At 35.4% G+C, this 19,797-nt stretch overlaps 1 non-coding gene across 1 annotated transcript; it reads right to left on the bottom strand.

The window, feature by feature from the left end:
• Positions 1-15,062: 15,062 nt before the first annotated feature.
• On the bottom strand, positions 15,063-15,166 carry LOC111754688 (small nucleolar RNA U13). The gene has a single exon (XR_002789364.1). It is a non-coding gene; the product is annotated as a small nucleolar RNA U13 (small nucleolar RNA).
• Between the last annotated feature and the right edge of the window lie 4,631 nt (positions 15,167-19,797).

The raw sequence follows: 19,797 nt of genomic DNA, 5'->3' as shown, positions 1-19,797 counted from the left end.
TCTTTCCTTCCTTCTTCCTTCATTCATCCATTCATTCACAAAACCTCTTTGGAGCTTTTATATGACAATGTATCAGGGGAGTTCACAGTGATAGACCAGTTGCATTCTCTACTCTCAGAGAATGGACAGATGGGCAATATACTGTGGACACTGCAAAGAGAGGCTCACAGGAACAGACGAGTGCCCTAAGGGACACCAGGGAAGACACTAATGAATTCAGAGACACTTCAGACGGGAAATGAGGGGCAGCTATGGAGTTAAACAGTGTCCCCAGCGTTCTTGTTAGGAGCCCTCTGTTGATGTCACCAGACATTAACATCATTATGTAGACAGTAACTCTTCTTAGGGACTGACGTGGGAGGAGAGCTGCCAAGGGGCACAGCAGCTGACTTCTTAAAAAAGGAGGCGATGCGGGAGGGCAGTGTGCGATGGGCCGGGTGGGGAGCCATGGGGTGTGTGCCCTGGATCATGCAGGGCTTGTAATCATGATCTACTGATTTGGGAGCTTGGGAGAAAATCTTTTAGTTGTTTTCTAAGCATTACTACTAGTGAATATAGCTTTCTCTCCTAGTTTAAATATGAAGCAAAATGACACCTAAATACAATTTTTAAGTAATATGTTTTTAAGCCTTTATTTTGTTTTGAGAAACTTAAAATTTATTTCATTTTAACAATAACTGCATCATTAAATGTGGTAGTAAAATAGATGTATATAATTTTTAATGTAAATCTGTCTCTCCATCAGTTTCCACATGGCCTACACATTTATATCAGCTCTCAGAAGCCCACTGAAAATTGACAAACAGATGTGTGGAAAGACAGGAATAGTACTCGATCCTTGCCCAATGTCTCATTTAGTAGAATGGGGAAGCTGAGAGGAAGAAATTGTAATGTTTGTTCTTCTATGTGATCCTCTCGCATGCTCAGATGAATCCCACCTTTCATTTACTATGACCTTGCAGCTGTTTTCGACAGATGGAAACAGAGACAAGCAGCAGCCAGTTAAGTGACACCCAAACCACACTTCCTGTAGCTCCTGCATCCCAGCTTCAATTCTCGGTCTTTCCTGCTAAATCACCCTGCTTTCTGCACAATGAATTCAAGTCTCTGATCGCACCTCAAAATAGCTGGCATGCTCCTCACTCTGGCTTTGTGAACGAAGTCAGGAGCCTAGAAACGCCAAAGGCAGAAGTCACAGTTCATAGCACTCACCAGGACCAGGGAAATGGCTCAGGAGGAGCATGAGAGTGGGTTGACCTGGACTCTGAAGATGTGGAAACCCACAGGAAAATATGCTCTGTGCTGGAACCGGAGATTCGGGCTCCAGAGAGCGGGCTGCCTGCAGGTCTTCCCAAGGCTTCTCTCAGATTTCTCACTGTTAAGCTAGGAATCCACTATTTATACCTCAGAAATTGGCCAGCTCCAGAAATCACAGCCTCTGTGTCTTCTTATCCCCCAGAGACTTGGCTGTTTAAACATTTACCTACACACCAATACCTAAAAACATTCAAGTTCAATTTTTTACTAATGGCATGTGAGCCAAATAAAACGCATTCTCTGCTGTATCGCGCCCAGAGGCTGTAAGTTGGAGCCCTCGGAGCCAGGGGTGAGGCTGCCTTTGGCAGTGTGCTAAATTGCAATGCTTATTCATTCCCTCTGCTCATTTCTGTCTTCAAAGGAGGAGACCAATGAGGTGGCTCCGTGACACACAAAGCAAACAAGGTAAAGAATGCCACTTGCCAACAGGTGTTAGAGTAACTCATCTCAGAGTTACCTTCTCTTGCCTGAAACTCCTCCTGCCTCCCTCTATTGTTAACACCTGTGAAATTGTTCCATAAACCAATCCCACAAGCCCTGTTGTGTCTCTCCAATGTGTAGTCTGTTACGTTTCTTGTCAATGAGGTGGCACATAATTCATTTACAGGGCCAAGTGAAATGTTTGTGAATAACAAATGAAGATTTAGTTCAAGCATTCCTGGAAGGTCTTGATGCATTTACCTGGTTTATGGATCTGTTTCATGGGAATGCACTTCACAAAGTTGCACTTGTGAGTTGTTTATTCAGTGAACAAGGGTATACATTATATTTTTGTCATTGTTATAGACATGAATAAAAGGAAAGAAAATAATTGCCAGAAAAAGTCATTCCAGAGTTTTGCAAGCAGAAATGCTGTGTAAAAAATGTGTCTACAATGAGACACTTGGTTGGATTAAATAATCATAAGTAGAGTTTCATTTTTTGGTTGTTGTTTTCATGAAACAGTTTCCATCCAATATTGGAAAAGCTTAAAAAAATCCAAAGCCCAGGAATGGTCTAAAATCAGGCTCTGAAACTGAGGCTGGGTTATGGACAGAATTCAGCATTTCTGTGAACCTGCATGTGAAAACAGTTACATTATTTTCACTCAATTCCAACGGAAACTTAGTATATCCTTCAATTACGAAACAACCATTAGTACTATTAGCTGTATCTGTCTCTAAGAGAAATCACAGATATTTTCCTATCAAATTACAGTCATTGTAGATATCTGAAAACATTGTTGATATTCATTACTTCTTCAAAATTACAGTAATTAGATACACTGCTAGGTTTTGTTTTTTTAGAAGCATATACATTATTACATCAGACATTTGACTTTATATATTTTGATAAGTACATCCATATAATTGATTTTCTTTTTAAACCCTATGAATTTTATTTTATGCATTTAAAAATATTATTCTGGGGGCTGGAGATTTAGCTCAGTGGCATAAGCGCCTGCCTTGCAAGCAGGCAGTCGTGAGTTCGATCCCTGGTACCGATAAAAAGGAAAAAAAAATTATTCTGGGACATCCATAGAGTTTACCAGATTGCCAAAGAGAACAGGATCCCATGAATAAAAAAGAAAAAAAAAACTCAAAAATCAAGAAACCTTTGTTATAAAATTAGTCCCAAATGTATCATTCAAATGGCAACAATTAATTACCTTCAACATTTTAGTACCTTCAACAAGTTCTGCACGATCCTAGGAACTAGGATTATAAAAGCAAAACAAAATTCTTATTTTCAAGGACCTCATGTTCTACAGAATTTATTTTTTCAGATTCAGTAATTATTTAAACATTCAGTTTTGAAACCAACCCCAGAATCTCACAAGTAGTTAGCTCTTCATTCTCAAGGTGGGATCCAAGAGACAGCAACTTGGGAATCACCAGAGAATTTGCTAGAAATGCAGACTTTCAGGGGTCATTCTGGCATTCAGATTTTAATAAGAATCCAGGGAATCGAGTTTGAGAAGTGCCCTTAGTCCCTCACACTATCAACCTTACTACTTCCTTCTTCCCATTTGACCTGAACAATAATCTGAAATTATAATAACATCAAAGAATCAGGAGACCACTAATAAAGTCAAGTCTAGACCAAATTGATTTTTACAAGGCTCATGAAAGAGAGTGGGGCTCTTTTGAGAATTCTATTTCTAGCAGCGCAGAAGAGTAAAAAATTCAAGCTGAGGGGAAAATCATAATTGAAAATCTTACCACATTTTCACATGTTTTAATTTTGTCATTCCTTTGTATGAAATAAAACAACTCATCTTGTTTAGTGTTACCTCAATGGAGTGAAATTAGCTACACCGTTCTTTTACTCAGAGAACTATTCATAGATTCCTATTCTCAAGCATGTTATTTATATTCTGCCTAAAAGTAGGTTTCACAGCTATTTAGAATTATGCAGCATCAACAGAGTACTTCCTTAAATTTGATTTGAAGAGTGAAACACATTTAAATCTCCTCTTACAATATCTGGGGAGACCCCTAAGTGAGAAGATTGAGAGAACAATGATATGTAAGAAAAGAGATTAGAAGCCAGTGATTACATAAAACTGAGTGAAATGTACGTGTGGTAGATGCTTCTAAAGTTATACGCAAACTTGAGTAATGTGGGTTACCAAATTTTACTGTCAGCCAAAGTCAGTGTTCTCTGCTCACTACAATCTCTCATCTTACTTCTAAAATTCAAATATGTTTTCAATAATTTTTGTGTTAATTTTTATAATATCACACCAAAGTATTTGCATTAATTGCTGCATTTTGGGACAATCCTTAAATTTTGCATTTGAGGTCTTAGTCTGGACTCTTGCTGCATATGTAAGATCAGTGATATGGAAACAATTACAATCAGAGTAATTGTAGAAGTAAAAAACAAAACAAAACAAAAACAAGTTTCCATTGTTTCCAAGCAGTTCTCTCACTCCTAAAACCTATCAATAACATGAAAATAAATTTAAAACAACCATAATACTGTGTAATATTGCATATATACACCACTCATAACACAAATAAGATCTGCTGTTTTCAGCTTAGTTTATGGCCAGAAATCTCTTCCATTTAATGAATAGGTAAACTGAGGCTTGGATCATTAACTTCTATACTTGTGGTTCCTCCAAACTGTTCCCAAGTAATATGTTTACCAAAAGATAATCCACTGTAATGTGAAAAGCATAGTTTTATGTTCACACATTGTGTGAAAAGTTATTGTCATCAAAGTTAATCACCAAGAAAGCTAAGGCTAATAAATGGCTTAGATGAATTGGAAAACTGGAGTTTTGCTTGGATTTAAATTAATGAAATTATATGATATCAGAGACAGCACCTCACTAAGGGCAGTTTAATACTAGCAACTTTCAGAATAGTCTCAAAGGGCATTGTTAAGCACTCTTTGAATTGCTTGATGAAAAATTGCACTGTACTAGCATTTTTGCAAACAGAACGTAACATCAAATAGAAAGAGGTACATCTGAAGACGAAGCAAAATTCTATTATCAAGTAAAGAACGAACAATTCTAAACATCTCCAATGGCACATAGGTGAATAAAAAAGTCTTGTGTTGCACCATATAATTCCTCAAAGACAAGAAATAAATAACTAAAGCACTGTGATCAAGCCCTCCCCTTGCTGCTGTGTTCAACTTGGTTTGGTTTTAAGGAGCAGAACCAAACTCAAGCTGGTTCAAGGTAAGAGAAATTTATTTTAAGGATAAACAGGGTACAATAGGAGGACAGGGACTATTGGTAGAATGGCTAGCTTGACTTGAAATGTGCTGTGAGTGTAAAGCACACAGAATATCAATATCAATATATAGAGATAGACAGATATACATATACATATTTCTGCATCATTATATATATAATGAAACCATGATACAGAAAAGCTTATCAATATATAAATACTGATATATTGATAATGTTTTGAAATTAGATTATTTAAAATATATTATTCAAATTAATTTCATCTGTTTCTTTTCTTCTTCTTTTTTTTTCTTTACAGTACGAAGGGTTGAACCCAAGGCCTTCACACTGAGATACAATTCCCACTGCTTCTTCTATTTTTTATTTAGACAGTGTTTGGTAAGTTTTTAAATTGCCCAATCTGGCCTTGAGCTTGCAATCTTCCTGTCTCAGCTTCCCAGAGTGCTGGGATTTCATGAATGTATTAACATGCTCTGGTTCTTTTCAATTTTCTTAAGGCAAGTGCTAGAAATATAAAGTTAATGCACAGTTTACATTTTTGCCCCCCCCCCTTCTTCTTTTCTTTTGGGAGAGGGTCTCACTATTTGTTGCCTAGCCTGGCTTTGAATTCCTGACCTCAGACAATCCTCTTGCATCTGACTTGTGAGTAGCTGGGACTGAAGGTATGTGTCATCACACCCAGCCTCAAGTTACATGTGTTGGGCAGCACCATTTTGGAGATGTTGGCTTTGGGTGAATGCTAGGATGGGGGATTCTCTTTATACAAAACAGGGAGGGCAAAGCAGCTGAAAGTAGAAAGTTTTCTTTAGAAAAGAATGTGGACCTAATTAGATATAATTTACTGTTGACCAACTAAAGGTGAGTGAAACTGGGAAAACTGTCTCTATGGATACAAGGTAAGCCTCAGGGTCAGGAGCTCCAGGGATAAACAAGGGCCCAGTCCAGCAGCACTAACCCCAGGAAAAGTGTATCCATGTAAACTGCAAAAGCAACATGGAATTTTACTCAAAAAGTGACTTCTTGCACACTGCAGTCTACAGTTGAAGAAGAAGTTCAGTGTGGTGTCATGCCATGCTGCAAGAGAATGTTTAAGTATGAGCCATTTTGGAAAGACATTGACTAGGACTGACCCACACTACACTCCAAAACGACTTCCCTGCAGGGTTTCCAGTGTTACCTTCCCCCATGACTGGGTTAGGAACAGTCATGGGAGATGGCTGTGGAGCAGGAGCAGGCCAGACATCAACTAGTTTACATTGCAGCCAGGAAAGAAACAGGGCCTTGCCCTCCTTAAGAAGCTAAGCCGGTGTGTGTGGCTTTCAGAGGCAATGGGGTCTGAAAGTGCTTGGAGTTAAGTTCGGTGGTCTCCTTGAACCCCAGCTCTGCAGTCCACATTTGGTACAACTCAGACTGATTGCTTTCCCAACTACCAGTGTGGGCCAGACAGGCCTCAGGTTGGATGTCTGCCACACTCTGGGGTATAACAACAGAGGGGCCTCTGCTGCATGGGTAGGGCAGAGAGGGTACCTTGCAAATGCACAGCTGATAAATCTATGTAGGGAAAACCACGACTACTCTAAGACTGTTCATCTTGGGGGGAAAAAAAACCCACACATTCAAAAAAAAGAGAGAAAAAAACCTTTTGCTTCTCAGGTTTTGTTTCATTTTGGTTTTTGTTTTGCCTCTGGTTTTTTGAAGTTTGGAGGGTTTTTTTCTTTAAAGATTTTCCCTCTTTTTTTCTTTGTTTGTTCTTTTCAGTTACCTTTATTTAGTTTTATTAATTCTATTAATTTCCTTTTACTCCTTAATAAAATTCTTTATCTCACTTTACCCTTGCTCTTCTTTCTTTGCTTAATTTTTCCAGTTTTTCATTTTTCATTCTCCCATTTTACCATGCCCTCTAACTTGACTAGATTAACCATAAAACTTTATTAATCTTTTGATAATTAGGTTACTAATCTTTTAATAATTACGCTATTACTGTTGAATTCTTTTATTGCTGGTTGTTGCATTTAGTAGATATTCACTGTGGATCAATATTTCCTGTCTTAGATTTTATAGTACAATTACAGATCTCTTTTTCATGCTTAAGGGTACATTATTGGTTCAATGAGGTGTGGTATGTCAATATCCAAGTTTGTCTCTGATACTACAATTGTTGCTGGTTTTGTTGCTTTTGCTAGAGAGGCATAATTGTTACTATTCATTGGTTTTGCTCTCTATGACAATACCTGCAGTGTCTTTGGGTCATTAACAATATTGCAATTAATTCCTGGGGAACTGGGCTCTAGGCATATTACACTTATTTCCCTCTTCCAAATTAATGAAGGGGGTCACATCTTGGGACAGAGGTAAAGATCCAAGTACAATCACACCCAGAGTGCAGCACCAAGAAACAGACACTCACTAAAGAGATCGCCATACTAGCAACAAACTCTTGCCACTATAAGTAGCAGCAAACCTCAGCACACACACACACACACACACACTCACACACGAAACATGAGAAGACAAGGCAACAAAATGCATCCAAAACCTCTCAGGTCTCCAGCGGTGATCCTAGAGAATCAAAGGGAGGAAATCAAAAGCCACATAGATGAATTATCCTGAATTGTAAAATAGAAAGTTAAAAAATAAATCAATGACACGTTTGGATCCTGCTTGGTTCAAAGAAGATATAAAGAACCAGATAATGGACTTAATAAACCAAATGTTAGGTAAGTACACATAAGACACTAATAAAAAAAAAAACAGATGAGCTAAACAAAAGTATAAAAAAATGAAGAGTTTAGTGAAGAATTTGAATCCATGAAAAGACACCAAACAGAAACCCAGTAGGTTAAAAAACTCCACTGAAAGTATCAGAAGTCCGAGTCACAAATGTGAACACAGTGTCAGAACTAGAAGACAGGTGTGATGTCAGAGACTAATTACTTAGCGAGACCTTAGAGGGAATATGAAAAACAGATCCAAGAACTGCTAGATGACACAAATAATACTGATCTAAGTTAATGGGAATTAGTGAAAAATCAGAAGACAACCAAATGACATTAAAAAGCCAAAAGCTATTTACAGAAATAATAACAAAATGTTCCCAAATGGGGAAAGGAGTTAGCATACAGAAAAGTGAGTCATATAGGACTCCAAACAGACATAATCAGAAAAAAACTTCTCCATGACACATCATAGTCAAAATCCCAGAAATGCAATACAGGACTGAGTATTAAAACCTGTTAAAGAAATGTAACAAATCACTTGTAAAGGTAGACCCATTAGAATTATATCAGACTTCAAAACACATATTTTGAAGCCCAGGAGAGGTTGAAATGAAGTGTTTCTAGTCCCAAATGAAACCACCTCCAACCCAGATTGATATATCTCAAAAAAATATAGTTTTCCCATGAAGAAGCACTTAAAAATTTATGATCACTAAACCAGCACTCCAAAAACTTTGTAAAGCTATCCTAGAACAGTGGTAGATAACATGTGTCATCCATGCCACAGCTGTTTGTATCACTGAAAGCCCTAAAAGGTTCACCACCACTGTTTCAGAAAGAGACAGTGAAGCCAACATTGCAAAACTGTCCTACAGAATAAAATACACCAGTTAGGATGAACAGGTAAGCAAAAAGGAAGAAAAGAAAAAGAAAGAAACCAGCAACAGGAAAATAATGCAACAACAGGAATAAGTCAGTCACTTTCAGTACTAATATTCAGTGTGAATGGTCTTAATTCCCCAGTCAGAAGACACAGATCAGCAGAATGGAACAAGAGAGTGATATGATATTTACAAGAAACACATTTAATCCAGAAAGAAATTGATAGACTAACAATCAAAGGATGGAAAAAATATTCAATGCAACAGCAACCTGAAGACAAACAAGAATAACTGTTCTATTTTCTTTTTTTTTTTTTTTTTTTTTTTTTTTTTTGGTCTTTTTCGTTTTTATCGGTACCAGGGATCGAACTCACGACTGGCTGCTTGCAAGGCAGGCGCTTATGCCGCTGAGCTAAATCCCCAGCCCCAACTGTTCTATTTTCAAACAAGGTGGACTTCACTCCAAAACTGATGAGAAGGAGCAAACAAGGTCACTACAAATGGTAAAGGAACAGTTCAATAGAAAGAAAAAACAATGATAAACATATATGCACTGACCAATGGCACACCCATCTTTATAAAATAGACATTACCTGATATAAAAGATCATCTAAATATCAACACAATCATACTGGGTACTTCCATATCTTACTGTCCCAAATAGATCAGTGAGACAAAAAAAAAAATCAATGAAGAGATGTTAGACTTAAACCAAACCTTTGAAGAAATGAACTTAATAGATAGCTATAGACTGTTTCACTTAATAGCAGCACATAGAACTTTCTCCAAAATAAACCATATCCTAATCCATAAAACATGCACAAGTAAATGCAAAAGAGTAAAAAATTATTTCATACATACTATTAGACCATACCAAAAATAAAACTAGAGATCAATGGAAAAAGAAACTATAGAAATTACACAAATACATGGAAATTTAATAATATACTCTTGAATAATCAATGGGTCACAGAAAAAAGAAATCAATAGTTCCTAGAATCAAAGGATCATGCAAAATACAACATAGTATAACTTATGGGATACAATGAGGGCAGCCCTAAAAGTGATGTAAGTAGATGCAATGCACACATTAGGAAAAAAAAAAAAAAAGAGTGAGCCCAAATAAAAACCCAACCACACATCTCAAGGTCCTAAACAAACAAGAACAATCCAAATCTAAAGCTAATATCTGGAAGGAAAATATAAAGATCAGAGCAGAAATAAATGAAATTGAGGCTTAAAAATATGAAGAATCAATAAATTGAAGTGCCAGTTCTTTGAAAGAATAAACAAAATAGATACACCCTTAGTCAATCATACAAAAAATGGGGGGAGGACTAAAATTGATACAATTAGAAATTTAAAAAGTGAAATCAAAATGGTAAGGACAAAATCCAAAAGCTTATTAGTGACTACTTTGAAAATATGTACTCCAATAAATTCGAGAACTGAGAAGAAACAACATTCCTAGACACATAAGAATTACCAATGCTAAACAGTGTACTAGTATACTAGTTTATATTCTAGTATAACCTCTTAGAGAAAGCAGGACGGAGATTTCTCCCAAAGCCAAAACTACAAATTCCACATGACCTAGTAATTCTTTTCCTAAAAGAGTTACAAACATTACATTACAGTGACACATGCATACCTATTTACAGCAGCACAATTTTGTAAGTCATCTGTCGGAAAATGGATGCACCTGGAGACCAGAGTGTGACGTGAAAACGCAAACTTAAATATTACATTGATTAACTTATTCCAGACATCCAGAATAAAAATCAAGGCAGACAATAGGAAATAGGGAGAAGATTACTTTCACTGACAAAGCAATCAAAAGAGGGAGAGAATAGGGAAGGGATAAGGGATGAAGAAAAGGAACTGAGACATGTTAGGTACCTGTACCAGCTTCCCACAGGGGATGTAAATATTATGTGTTACACACATACAAAATATGTGTGTCATCCAAAAGTCATCCTTGGAAGCTAGCGTTGCTTTAATACCAAAACCAGACAGAGATCCAACCAAAAGAGCAAATGACAGGTCAATCTCTTCAGAGAACATACACACAGAAATTCCTCAACAAGAAACTGGCAAACAAAATGTAACAAATCATCAAAAAGATCATATATCATGACCAAGTAGGCTTCATTCCAGGATGCAAGAATGATTGATTCAACATTCACAAATCAAAAAATGTAACACATCACATAAACAGAAGCAAGGACCAAAAAATCACATCATTTCAATAGATACAGAAAAAGCTTTTGACAAAATTCTACATAATTTATGAAGAAAATAGCTATAGAAGGACCTTATCTCAATCTGATAAAATCCATTTATGACAAACATCATACTAAGTGGGTGAAGCTCAAAGCTTTTCCTCTAAAATCAGGAACAATACAAACATGGTCACTATCACCACTCCTGTTCAATGTAGTCCCCAGACCATTAGCCAGAGTAAAGAAAGAAAGAAACCTGACACACATAGGAATGGAAGAAGCCAAAGTATGATTATGTGCAGATGACATGTTTCTCTAGACCCCCCAAAATCTACCAAAAGACTTCTAGAATTAATACCAAATTCAGTAGCATTAAAAGATAGACAATCAACACACAAAAACCAATAGTGTTCCTGTATGCCAATAATGAACTCATTGAAAAATAAATTAGGAAAACAATATCCTTCAAAATAGCATAAACAAATATTTAGGAATTAATGTAACCAAGAATGAGAAGGATGTCTACAGTTAAAACTATGGCTGCTTAAAAAAAAAAAAAAGAAAGAAAACACCACAAGAGAACAGAACATCAGAAAGTGGAAGCTACCCCCTGATCCTGGATAGGCAGATATTAGTCAAATTAGACAATATTAGTCAAAATGGCAATACTTTTTAAAATGAAATACATATTTAATGCTATCACAGTCAAAATACCAATAGCCTACCTCACAGAGCTAGAGAATACAATCCTAAGATTCTTATGGAACTAGAAGAGACCTGGGATTCCAAAGGCAATCATGGGTAATGAAAGCAAAGCAGAAAGCATTGCAATCCTGAACTTCAAGTTATACAGCAAAGTTACAGTTACAAAAACAGCATAGCATTAGCACAAAACCAGACATGTGGGTCAGTGCAACAGAACAGAGGTTACAGAAACAACTCCAGGCACATTTAGCTATCTGATCTTTGACTAAGGGGCCAAAAAAATCTGCTGAAAGAAAGACAGCCTTTTTAAAATGGTGCTGGGGAAACTGAAAATCCATATGTAAAATATTAAATAATATTTCTATGCACTAGTTTAAAATCAAAATGAATCAAAGATCCAAATGTTAAAACAGAAATACTTACTTTGCTACATGGTAAAATAGGTAAAACTCTTGAAGACATAGACAAATGCAAAAAGTTTCTGAACAGAACCCCACCAGCAAAGAAATGACATCAAGAATCAATAAATGAGTTGGATGTGGTGGCACATCCCTGATTTCAGGAGGCCGAGGCAGGAGGATCACCTCAAATTCAAGGTCAGCCTGCACTACAACTAAGACTGACTCAAAAAAAATTAAAAATAAAAAAGAATCAATACATGCTACAATAACAAATTTAAAAATCTTGTGCATGGTATAGTAAACAAGAGTGAAGAGTAAAACCTAAGAATGAGAAAAAATTGAATTTAGAGGGAAAAAAAGCAAAACAGAAAAAAGGGTAGAAATAATCACAATTTCAAAAAACAGTAAGAAATCACTAGTTGATAAATTACATATTGTCATCTTAGAAGTAGTTGTTCAAGTTACAAAATCAAAGCATACAAAGTGAACAATGACAGCACAAACTATTGTTTGATGAACAAAAATTTAGTAGCATGGTTATCTATCTTGCACACTTAACATACATACAGTGATATGTGTACATCTACAAGTTGTTCTTTCTTTTCAAGCAATGAGAAAAAAATTTTTGCCAGCTGTTCCTCAGAGGACTAGTATATACAATATACAATGCAGTCAGAATAATTAGACTCTCCCAAACTTAAAGACCCAGTCAAAAACGTGGGCAACTAAAATGAACAGCCACTTTTGAGAAGGACAAATGACCAAGAAATATATGATAACATGTTCAACGTGTCTGACCATCAGGGAAACGCAAGTTAAAACAAGCCTGAGATTTCACCTTACCCCAGAAAGAATGACAATCATCCCGAAACCAAATAATAACAAATGCTGACAAGGCGGTGGGGAAAAAAGGATCCCGTCTACATTGTTAGTGAAAATGTAAGCTATGACAACCAGAAATCAGGGTCTAGATTCCTCAAAAAAACAAAGCAAAACAAAAAAAAAAACCCTAAAGATAGAATTCCACTGAACCCAGCTATTTCTCTGAAAGATTTTAAAACTTCATACTACAATGATACATGTATACCCATGTTTATAACAGCACAACTCATAATAGCTAAATCATGGAAGTGGCCTGTACTGGATGCCCATCAATAGATAAATGAGTAAAGAAAATGTGGTATTTGAACTCAATGGAGTACCATTCTTTCATAAAAAGGATAAACTTAGTCATTTTAGGAAAATGGGTGCATCTTGAGACCATAAAGTTAAGTGAAATAAATCAGACGCTTCAGTTTAAATATTAAATGGTTTCTCTTATATGAGAAACATAAATCATAAATTAAGAGCAAAATAAAAGATAAATGATAGTATGTCGGGAGATAGAACTTTGGAAAAGGAAAGGGGACCAAGAGTTGAAGGGAAGAGAGGGAAGGGGAAAAGGATGAAAAAGAATTCAGATGTGTGGTGTGTAGGAGCCAACTCCCCAAGAGGACTGTGACCATTATGTACTCAAGGATGCACCAATAAGACAAAGGTAAGAGCAGCTAGTAAGATGCTCCAGATACTCCAAATCCGTGCTGCAAAGCTTGCTTTCTTCCTTCTCGTGGCCCCGTCCTTTCTTTCTGTTTTCTTAGTGTCTGCTTCCCTCCTCTCTTTCCTTTAGCTCTCTCCCTTCCTTCTTCATTACACACATGCACGCACACACGCACTTTTCAGTCTCATTCATATAAATATATATACATATTTTTAAGAAAAGCACAAATCTTGATTATCCTGAACAGATCAAACAAGAAAGGGAGTCATGATTAATTACTTCATCAAATACTCTTCAGAAAACTCCTGGAAAATGAGCAAAATCTAAGTTAAACATTTATTAACCTAAAAAATGATATCCAAGGCCCCATTTCCAGGTCCTGTAGTAGGGACGTCAGGGCTGCATTTCAGACGGCGCTGGCTGAGCCTCACACTGAATTGTTCTTCCTGGTCAGCCTAACAGAGTTAGAGGTGACTCTCCAAGTTTGTGGAGACCATCGCTTACGTGTATGTCAAACAGAGCGCATTTGTAACATTTAATGCCCACAATAACAATAATAAAACACAGTGGCGTGTGCTCTGTGTAAACACTTTCTTCTGAAGATAGTGCCAGTGAAATGTTTTAGGAACTTTGACATTTATAGCTGCATTTATAATCTTTTTTGGATCATTTCCTCACAGAGTCACATGTTTGTATATTTTACATTCTCTGGAGAAATAAAAATGTTTAAACATAACATAATGATATGATATGCATTTTATGAGCTTTTGCTCACCATTTAAGCATGAGCAAAGACCATTGCATGGTGAATCCTGAGAGGGGTTTCTGTGGAAATGTTGAACTTTCCAGGTATTGTATATATCATGATGCCCACTATGCTAGGGATAGAAAGAAGAGGGGAGAGTCAACCCAGGTGGTTTTATTTATGTTTGAAACCAGGCTTTCTTAAAGGTAGGAAACTAGACATTATATATTTGGAAATATGTACTATGAGAGTTTTTTGGAAAGACATACACTTTGTACTTTCTCAAAAGGTAAAGGAGAACCAGAAATTTTATTATCACTCTATACATACAGATCATAGAAATTTACCTATTGTTATATCTCAAAATTTCCTAATATACAGCCAAGATGAATTCATTATGATCATGTGAAACACTACTATGATTATGCAAATAGATGAACAGTCTCTTTATTTTCAACTAATGCAAAGATAGTAACTTTTTCTAAACATGTAACTTGGTGTCTTACAAGAGTTAATTTATTAAATGCTTATGAGTCTAAATAATCAGAAAACAAAATGGTATTCAGCTCAAGGGACACCTCACAGAGAAATCTGTTCCTTCTTCAATACAGTATACCGTTTGGGACTGTGAGGGTACAGCAAACTAAAAACATATTTCATATCCTTTGACGTTCCTGCTAGTGAGCTTTTTATGTATTCTGCTTGAATCTGGAGCGACTTTAGTGATTGGTTGAACAGCAGAATATGGCAGAAGCTACGGTGTTGGCACTAGAAGCTAAGCCGTGGTAGGTCACCCACCTTCTGCCCTGCTCATTTGAGACCCTCCTCTGTTTCCTTCTACATTCATATCAAACGGGTAATTTGCCAATATCATAACACAGTTTCAGGAAAGCACGCCTTACACGATGGTGCAGAAAACCAAAAGTCACACTTACGAGCCACAGCAGAGTGCACCACGGGTGCACCTTGGGAACTCTGAGAGCCATTAGATGCCCTATTGTGACAAAGCTTAGATGAGCTTCACACTTTTTTGTTTGTTTGTTTGTTTTTGCTTCTGGGAAGTTTAAAAAGTATAGTATCTGTGTAATTTTAAATTTTAAAAAATACTATATGATTTTTAAATTCGCAAGAAATTCTTTTTAGTAAATCATATATAGTAAGCATCTAAAATTAATTTTCTTTGTGGCCCATTTATTAATTCTCACCTCCTAACCAATATCACACTTTATTATTTACTGTAGATTATAATTTGCTTTCACATTTGGTTGGAAGTTCCTGCTTGGTGTTCTTTTTCAAAACAGTCTTGGCTTTTCTTTTCTTTTCTCTTTCAAAATTTGGAAGTGGGTTGTTGAATTTCTGTAGGAAGTAGTATTAATATTTAATTTAATTTATAAATAAGTTATAGGGAAATGTTTTTCAATCCAGGAACATGGTCTCCTCTTCATTTATTCAGCATTTTCATAAGGTTTTATGATATTTTTCGTCTAGGTCTTGAACATTTCTCTTATTTTATTCCTAAGAATCTGTTTTGTTAAATTTGTGAGTGGGATAATGTTAAAATTTTACTTAGTTACTGTTAGAACACGGAGAGCCAGAGATCTGTGTGAATTGACCTGGAGGCTAAGCTCTTTATTTACCTGTCACAGGCTGCTGGATCTCCTACAACAAAATAGCACAGAATAAGTAGCTTCAACAATAAACATTAATTTTTCACAATCTGGAGACGGGAATTGTAAGATCAGGGTACCAGCACGTCATGCTCTCCGAGGGCTGGTTTCCTGGCTTGGCTTGCGGAGCTGCCTCTGCCTCTTCCTTACATGGTGGGGGAGCCAGGAAGCCAGCTATGGCCTGTGTCTTCTAAAGGCACCCCTGTCATCATGACGGCGCCGCCTTTGTGACTGTATTCCTTCCCCAAAGCCTCACCTCTCAACACCATCACATCGGAGATCACGGCTTCCACATAAAATATTGAGGAGGCTCAGACATCCACTCCACAGCATTAGCAGTTCTCACTTGTACCTCTCCGGCTTTTCCGAATACAGATAGTATTGTTTATGAGTAACTACTTTTGTTTCTTCCCTCCAATTCACAATTCTTATTTGTTTTCTCTTTATTATTAACAATCAAGTGTTTATGGTATTTCTAGCTTTCTTGAAATTTGAGAAAAAGTGGATATTGGACCTATCAAAATTTTTGCCATAATTAAGATATGGTATAAATACTCTTCTTTAACCTTTTCGTGTAGCAAAATAAAATGTTACCTTTTATTTTTTTCAGGTAATGCAAACTTATTGAGCAACTATTATGTGCCTAGAATGTAAATGCAGAGAATAAAAGAGCAAGACAATCTCTCTGCCCAGACTGATTTATAATTACATTCCTAAGATAAACTCTATTCAATTTAGAAGTCTTACTGTTTTATATGTTGCTGTCCTTAGATTGCTTTGTTTTACTTAGGATTTTTGAATCTGTGCTCAATACTAAAACTAGATTATGTTGCTCTGGGCCCCATTAAACACTGATAATGTTACAAGTTTCAGTAAACAACCTGGATTAATATACAGCATTACTCTCCATTTATTTGTGTCTTCTTAAACTTACAACTTTTTGTCATTTTCTTCCTGAGCTTATTAAACATTTCTTTTAAAATATATTTCTAGGTAATTTATTTATTTAATTATGAATGAGGTACCTAAATTAAATCTAGATAATTATCGGAATTATATATGAAGTTAGTTGAGCAGGGCATGGTGCTTACACCTATAATTCCAGCACTAGGGGAAGCTGAGGCAGGAGTACTGCAATTTCAAGCCCAGCCTGTGTAACTTTGTAGCTTAGTGAGATGCTGCCTAACATATAACTCGGGGCACAGGCCTAAGTTCAATGTCCAATACAAAAAAAGAAAGAAAGAAAGAGAGAAAGAAAGAAAGAAAGAAAGAAAAGCTGGTTATTCATGGACATTTGGCTTATAATTAGTTACCTAAATTAAATCTCATTAAGGCTGCTAGTTTTGAATAGCTTTTCCTGTTTGAGAGATTTTGAAATAATCAAAATGCCAAAAAGTAATATTTGTCCTTTTTTTTCAATAATCATGTTTTTCTATTGTCTGATTTTTTTCATGGGTTACAAATTGCAGAAAAATGCTGTATAATGCTGTATAATGGGAAACATTCTTATATTTTTCTTTTAAAGTGAATGTTCCTAGAATTTTATTATTAGATACCATGTGAGATAAAAATTCTAAACCAAACTGAAAAAGACTTCATTCCTATTCTTTCCTATACTAGAAATTTTTGGCATATTAGAAATGATCACTTCCTCTTTTCCTATGACATATGGATGTGAAAAATTATATTAATAAATGCACAATACTGAATTATATTTGTAGTTGTGAAACAAAACCTATACAAAGTTTTTTTGTAATATCTCATAAATGGCTGACTAAATTTAGTACTACACTTTAGATTTTGTCATATATTTATGAGATTATTTTGTCTTTTTCCCTTCTCAGTGGCTTCTGTTCATTTTTTTTTTTTTTAGGATTTTGCCATTGATATTTGAATTAAGTTTTTTCCCTTATATTTTAATGCTCTTAAAGAGTTAACAAAGAAAATTAATTTTTCTTTAAAATATGAAATTATTTTTCTTTAAATTTTCTGAGTAGGTAAGTGCTTGTCTTCAGTATCTCTTTGAAAAAGTTATTTCTTTACTAGTTAATAATTGTATTTGTTATAAATGGGAAAGATTCATTACACCAAGATTTTCCAATGTTTTTATGTCTAAGATGACACCTCCTTTCTTCTTCCTAATTTTTGTCTCATTATTTCCCTGATTAGAATGGAGGTTTATTTTATTCTTTTTGCTCTATTTATTATTTACTTTTTTCTGCCTCTAAAATTTATCTGTTCTACTCGTTTTTGTTAACTAAATTTTGATTCCTGCTTTCATCTATGATTATTTCTTCTCCTTTATTTTTGTTTCTGGCTAGCCTTGTCTTATTTTGCACTTAGCTTCTCAATAGTTTAATTCACTTATTTCTTTTATTATTTAAAAATAATGAAAGTACGTTTTGTGAATTTTCCTGACTACAGTTCTGACTATGTACAGTAAGTTTAAATGTGTAATGTTATTTAGGTATTTTGTAATTATGCTCTAATCTCCTATTTGACACAGAGATATTTGGAAGAATTTTGTTTTTGTTTCATCATTACCAAAGAGTGTGGGGAAAATTTTAAGTTATTGTTGTTCCACTATAAACTGTATTCCTTTTTGATTAAAGAATGTGGTTTGTATAGATCAGCTTTTTAAAAAAATTCTTTGTGAATATTTGTGATCTAATATACATAAAATTTTTACCATTTCACACATAAATGAAATGTCATCTATTTCAGTTATTGAGTTTCTATGTGCATTTTTAAATCACTGGTTTGCATTATCAGATACTCTTCTGCCTTGTTTATTTCCTACCTTAACCTCAAGAGCAGGGAAAAAAAGCTTCGTTTCTCGCTATGGATCCATTTCAGATGACATTTGGCACATAATTGAATCTGGACAAACTTTTCCTATGGGATCTCCCTACCAACAATAGAAAAACTGTTATCAATGAGGTATTTTTTTCTTTGAAAATTTACTTCGTATATACAATAATTCCAACTTTTGAGGAAAAAGAGTAGCTCTTTTATGTTTTAATCTTATACTTCTGATTTTCCTGAGTTACACTTCCTTGGGTTTCTTTGATAGAAAATCATTGGCAATTATTCCTAATCTTTGCTTTTAATGTAATAAAATTATATTCTTCATGAAGTGCAAATATCTATGCTTACTCAAAGTAATTCACGTTTTAGTTTGTCTACTTTTTTCTGTAATATTTACCCCTGACTCTACCATACGTGTTTTCCTTCCCCTCTCATCTCTCTAATGTGAGGACATACCCATAATTGTGGGACGCCTCTAGTGTATTTCTGAGTCCATGTCAAGGGGAATCATTACCTCACACTTTCCTTGCGTGTGTGACGCAGACATTAGCAAAGGTTTCCTTGCTCCTGTATCTGCCACAGCCTGGCCACTTAGTCCTAAATCATTCTTGTTTGGTAAACATTGTTAGCTACATTTTATTTTATTTTTTGGAATTGACTTTTATTTACAGTGTATTTATAATTTAGACTTGCTTTCATATGACAGTATTTCTATGCTTAGTACTGGTCCTTTCATAGCATACCTTCCTTGTTCATCTGGTTTTTTTTTTTTTTTTTTTTTTTTTTTTTACTATTATACTCATTTCATAGTAGCCTGGAAAACTTTTTTTTTAATTTAATTTTTTTGCATGAAGAGAACCTAATGCATTCACTGTCTGAGGCTTTACATCAGAGTATACTGTCTTATTGACTTCAAATGTGAATGACAAATTGTCCAGACCTGGCAGTCTCGGGTCTTCATTTCCCCCATACTGGTCCTCTGTAGATTCACACTAGTAACATCTGCTCCTAATTTTTTATCCCCTTCTTGCTAACTTGTTTATTTGTTTTCTTTGTTTTATTTTCTCCTGTCTTTCAGGACCCTTTAAATTGAAATTCCAAACTTC

Source organism: Cavia porcellus, unplaced genomic scaffold, assembly GCF_034190915.1.
Source record: "Cavia porcellus strain 051 isolate PalLab524CR breed Dunkin Hartley unplaced genomic scaffold, mCavPor4.1 scaffold_10, whole genome shotgun sequence".
In the NCBI taxonomy this organism is placed as follows: Eukaryota; Metazoa; Chordata; class Mammalia; order Rodentia; family Caviidae; genus Cavia; species Cavia porcellus.
This window is presented reverse-complemented; position numbering and strand designations above follow the sequence as displayed.